We start from the raw sequence: 6,182 nt of genomic DNA on the forward strand, positions 1-6,182 counted from the left end.
GGCTGGGGGGCAGGGTTGGAAATGCCCATCGGTGCCAAATCTGGGCCTGATAATCACAGAGCCTGAGCCAGCGGGACACCAACGCCTGCTGGAAGCCCCAGTCCTCTCTCCCCGCCCCCGCCCGTTCAGCTGGCTTGTTTAGTGCGCAGGAGGGAGGGAAGTAGCTTGTAGCCTCCCCATTTCTGTCCAAGTGGGGGGTTTCTATGGGGGGGGTTACAGCCCTGCTCCCAGGTTGGGGGGGGGGGGTATCTCAGGGTGTGAGGTTAACCCTTTGTGGGAGGTGCATTGGGTGCTACATGGATGACGCATACAGTCGCCTACGTCAGAGCCGCTGAGTCAAACTCGTCCCCAGCCTGGATGGTTGCTATTTTTTATCATCCGTCTGGAGCCAGTTCCTTTGTTCTCAGACCGTTTTCTTGGGAATTTGCCTTTGGACTCTGTCTCCTTTCGTATCCTGTGTTGTGGCGTTTGGTTTGATTGGGGTTTTTTTTTTACATAAAAATTGTTTTTATAGTGAGATGTGCTTGGGTTCTTCAGGTCTCTCTGTAGTGCTGTCTAGCCAGGGATCTCAAAAGCACCCTGGGAATTGGTTAAGCCTCATAACAACCCACTCCCCAGTGGGACAGGTGTGTGGTAGTATCCCTGTTTCACAGATGGGGGGGGGGAAACTGGGGCACAGAAGCAGGGAAGAAACTTGCCCACGGTCACTCAAGAAGTTTGTGTCTTGGATTCCTTGTCCGCTCCCTCTCAGAGCTTGGTCTAGAACCCAGAAGCCCTGACTCCAGTCCCCTGCTCTACCCACTAGACTACGCTCCCTTAATGACAGAGCGATGGCGTGTCGCATTTGCAGCCAGTCCTCTGACCAGCTCAGGGGCTCAGCTCCCCTCTGACCGGCTCCACCAGAGGGAGTGAGGCAACCCAGCTTCACTTGGGGCTAATTAACTCACTAAGAAACGGAGAGGCAGCTAGTTAGGCAGGGAAGCACCTGGGCATGGTACAAGGCAGCGGCTCCCAGTGGGAGGAGGAAAACCAAGGCTCCTGGGGAGAGAAACAGGCCCCAGAGCAGTGAGAGAGAGATCTTCACCGGAGCCGGCTTCTCAGGAGGAAGCTGATGAGGGGGACGCACCAGCAAAGGACACCTAGGAAGAACGCTCATGGGCGGGACAGTTTCCAGACGGAAGGCACTGAAGGGCAAGATGCAGAGAAACTTGGCTCCGTGAAGGACTTCAGCAGGCCCTAGCAGAAGCCCTAGCTTAGAGGAATTAGAAGCTGTCCTGAGGAGGGGTCCTTGTGGATCAGCCCCTGTGCGGGACCTTGACCCAGGAGGAGAGACCCTTCCCCAGGTCCGCGGTGGACATAACAGGGGCTGTTGGACTAAGGTTGACACAGCCCCTGCCCCCTTCCAGCTAGAGAGGCTGGGATGGAGGCGGCTTTGTGTGACGTTCCAACGGGGGGTAGAATGATGTAGAGCCCGGAAGGGGCACTGCTCAAGATACATAAGCCTTATGGGAGCCCACTAGGGGAAACTGAGGCAGGGACGTTCACCAATGCGGCACCGGGGCACTCTGGAGTGAGAGCCCCCACCACTCTCCCCTTTCACTAATTAAATGGCAGCTTGTCTCCGGTGGACCTCTATCCGCCCCCACCTTCCCGCAGCTCTTCTCTTCCCTGCCGACTCCAAGCGCAACACAGCACCTGCGAGGTAAGTCAGTTGCTGCAATGAAATACTAGGGCTGTGTCTATTTTTCAGAGTGAGTCCAGGCTCTTAACTCAGGGGTGTTGCCCCCGTTACCCGCTTCCTCCCCCCCCCCAACCCTCCGCCCTGAGTGGTGTGCTTTTAACCTAGGGGGCCTGGTCTCGCCGGGTGGGGTTAAGAGACCAGTAGCTGGGAACCCACCTGCTGTGAGTGCAGAGGAGGCTAAACCACTCCAGTGCTGATCTTCCTCCCCGGCCTTCCCGCGCCTCCCCCCCACCCCACCCCACCCTGAAGGAGAGAGAAGTTCTCCCACCATTCCTGAGGAATGAAATCTGCGCTGGGTGGGGGCTGAGACAGGAGTTGGGGGCATCCAAGGTCTCCATCTCTCTCCGTTTCTAGAGCTCCCCCCCCCAGGCTTTTGGCACCATCTGTGGGTGTAAACACCTGCTGGTAGCCTGCCCCACCGGAGCACAGAGCTGGGAAATCTCTGCTGCTCCTTCCCTCTCGCTGGTGCTGCTTCAGCTGTGGGGTGACCAGCTAGAAAGGGTGAAAAATCAGGACAGGGGGTGGGGGGTAATAGGTGCCTCTATAAGAAAAATTCCCAAATATCAGGACTGTCCCTATAAAACTGGAACATCTGTTCACCCTATTCAGCCGTGACCTTGTAAGGAAGCAAAAAGCCCCGTTTCAGAGCTGCTCCCTGCCTTGCTTTCTGCTGCCCGAGTGCTGGGGGCCTGGCACCTGCATGAACCGCTCACCAGGGCAGGGGCAGATAAGACCCTGGCCTTCCCGCTAGGCTTGGGGGGGCGGGGGGCTCCTTCCCTTGCTGCAGAGGTTCTGCACTGCTAGGAGCGGGCTGGTTCCTGCGTGTTGGGCCCAGCCGTGCCGTTCGGGGCACGCTCCGTGCCCTCTGTGATTTGTCAGGCGACACCGCCACGGTGATAGCCACCAAACTGACCTACAGCAGGGAAGGAAAGGGAGGATGTGGGGGTGGGTAGGATGCTCCCCTTGCCCCCCCCCTTTTCACTGAATGTGTGTGTGTGTGTGCGTGCGTGCAGTGGATGGGAGGGAGGTGGCTGCCCTGCCCCCTTTCACTGAGCAGGGGGGTGCAGATGTGCCCAAATCTCCTGGGGGCACAGGTGAGCCTCGACCCATCCGCACACCCTGCAATGGTGGACCTGTTTCATAAACCAGAAGCAAAAGCACTTGATTTGGAGTGCAGTTTAATAGCCCGAGTGTCCGGGCCAAGCTCCTGTCTCATGCCAGCTCACTTAGATGATGCTTTTAGTTTAATAAGGGACATTTCTCTTGTTTTTTCCCCCCATCTGTTTTTCTTTTTTTCCTTCAGAAGTTTTGGATCAATGTTAATAGGCTGCGTCAGAGCAGCATCGGCCTCAGCCAGCCGCTTTGAGAGCCGCAGGCGTCTCCCGTGGCAGAAGGACAGTACCCCAGGTTCTCAGATACCACAATAATGGGCACCTGTAAGGACCTGGGTGAACCAGGGTCGTCTCCTCGTCTCCACGCAGACTTTGAATCTTTCCCAGCCGGCTCTACAAACATAGTCCAGGCTCCAAAGGCAAGAGCTCAGCTGTGGGCCTTGGGAACATTCTGTTCTGTCCCCTCCCCTCCCCTAGTCGAAATAACGGCCTCTGCCCCAGCCTCCCCCTGCCCCTTCAACCCAGCATCCCTTCCCTGCTTTCAACACAGAAAGCAACAAGATAAAGTCCAGTTCGGACCGTCTCCTCGGATTGGGCTCCTCCACCCACCCTGCTCAGCCCGCACCCTAGATCCTCCCTCTCCAGCCAGACCCTCCTACTTGCCCTACACCTGGGTGGGATCCTGACCCACCGTCCTCAGTGAGACAGCAGTGCCCACTTAATCCTTTCCAAGCTGGTGGGACAACCTGCCAACGGAGTGGGTGGTGTTTCAGGTGAGTGACAGTACCACTGCGAGGTGGTGTCTCCCCCTAAGAGGGGAGTTTGTAGGCGTCCGTGACAGCAGCCTCAGTAAGGGTGGGCTGGAATTCATTTTCTCCTGCTGTCCATTGGAGCCCACGGCCTGATCCTTTTCAAGCACGCTGCCTTGGCTGGCCGAGGCCTAGATGACTGGTTAGGGTTAAGGCACAGGCTTTTCTTAGCTGCTGTGCCCTGGCTGGGGGGGTTGGGAGGCCAGGGAATAGTCCATGGTGCTTCACAGGGGCCCCTTGTGCTAATTGGGTCAACGTCACTCAGCCAGCAGCCCGGTAGGTGCCAGGTACATCTCTGTTATTGATTCCCTGATGTCCGTTCCTGGGGCAGGGGATACAGCTCTGGAGCCCGTGTGCATTTCAGTTCATTGCTCAGTCTTGTCCCTCCCTTGCCCTGAGCCCTGCTGTCCCAGAACAGAGAACGCGCCCGTCACGCTCATGGGCAGAGCGGTGGCCCGGCTGCAAGCTGCCCTGCAGGAGTGTCCTGAGGGAGGCTAGCGTCCAGAAGATCCCAGATGGGCTTCAGAACGGGGCTGTCCAGCAGCGAGGGGAGATTGTCTCCCACCACCGCAACATGGTGGGATTGACCAGACATGTTAACGGAAGTATGGCCCAGTGGTTGGGGGGCCTGCCTGGGGGGTGGGTTCAGGTCCTGGTTCTCCCACAGACTCTGGGGGGGGACCCTGAGTGAGTCTCTCTGGGCCCCAGGTCCCTGTCTGTAAAATGTGTTTAGCGGCAGTGCCCTGCCTCACGGGGGGGTTGTGAGGCTCAATACTGAGGTGCTCAGACGCTATGGCAAGCGGGGGCCGGGGGCACCCAGAGGCAGATCAAAGTGCCGGACTCCCGGAGATGGAATTCAGTCTCCGGTGCGAGAGCCGTACTTAGAACCTGCCCGTGGAGCAGGAAGCCGTGGGCTGTGGCTCTCTGCTCGGACGATTCTGGGGGGCACCTGCAGAGCACACGCCACCTGGGGATGTGGGAGGGGGAGTCCGTCTCGGCTTTTGCTTGCCTGACCCCACCTGGATTATCCCTTGGGCGGGGGGCCCACTCCTGATCACCGTCAATGGGCGTCTTTTCCACCTTCCGTGCTGCTGCCTCCCCAGAACAGTGCCAGTCCGCCAGGGGGGCTGGAACAATTTGTATAGTGGGGGGGGGGGGGGGGGCTGAGAGCCATTGAACCAAACTGTAAACCTTGTATGACATGGAGCGGCAGCCTCCTTCGTTCCAGCACCTGTGCAGTCCATGCCACAAAAGGCAAGAGTGCAGCTGTGTGCCTTGGGGGTGTCCCCACCTCCCCTGGCTGTCCCAACCCAGCACCCCATCAATCTCCTGCAGGGCTCCAATGCCCCCTAGTGCCGCCGCTGGCTGCCCAAAGTTCGGGTTGATCAGGTTGGCGCGGGAGTTTGGCTGGATGTGGCCCTCCCCTCGCTGCCAGTGGCCTCTGCCGTAAGGCTGCAACCCTTTGGCTGGGGGGTGCATTGGTTCCCTGATACAGAACCTCCCTCCCCAAAGTCTGCCTGGGGCCTGCTTCCCAGCAACACTGTGCAGGCAGGGAGGGCAGGGCTGGGTGGTCTCCGTTACCTGGATGCAATTCATCGCCATCATGAAATGTCAGCTCCCCTGTGTCTGCGCTGCCTGTACTGGGGATTTGCCTAATCGCTTATTTGGCCCAGCTGCTCGTTTTTTGTTAAAGCAAATCCCCCAGGCGCGTGGGGCTCTGAAATGTAGCAACATCTGGTCTGCATCCTGCTGGAGCTCCTGTTCTATCCCAGCCCCTGGATTTTTTTCCCCCCGTCCTAGCTGAAAGCAGCTCTGTGTCGCCCACAGCTGGGATACGCTGGTTCATTTCTACCTGGCAACTTCTCGGTCACTCATACAGGGACAAACCTACATTGTCGTTGTGACAGATTGAATCACAGAAACCCCCTTGGGAGCTGCCACCCGATGTGCCAAGACTACCCCTGCTCCTGTTTTCCCAGCCAGCTCGGGACCCCAGCACCCTGTCTTGCTGAGCCAGACACTCCCGTCTGCTCCAACACAGACCCAGGGTCTGAATGACTTGCCCCAAAGCTTCTGGTTTACCTGAAAGCAGCTCACAGAAGTGTGCTTGTCTTTAGCACTCAGATGCCCAACTCCCAATGGGGTCTAAACCCAAATAAATCCGTTTTACCCTGTATAAAGCTTATACAGGGTAAACTCAGAAATTGTTCGCCCTCTATAACTGTGATAGAGAGATATCAGAGGGGTAGCTGTGTTAGTCTGAATCTGTAAAAACCAACAGAGGGTCCTGTGGCACCTTTAAGACTAACAGAAGTATTGGGAGCATAAGCTTTCATGGGTAAGAAGCATCTGAAGAAGTGAGGTTCTTACCCACGAAAGCTTATGCTCCCAATACTTCTGTTAGTCTTAAAGGTGCCACAGGACCCTCTGTTGCTTGTGATAGAGAGAGATGCACGGCTGTTTGCTCCCCCAGGTATTAATACATACTCTGAGTTAATTAATAAGGAAAAAAGTGATTTT

This window comes from Emys orbicularis, chromosome 24, assembly GCF_028017835.1.
Source record: "Emys orbicularis isolate rEmyOrb1 chromosome 24, rEmyOrb1.hap1, whole genome shotgun sequence".
Lineage (NCBI taxonomy): Eukaryota > Metazoa > Chordata > Testudines > Emydidae > Emys > Emys orbicularis.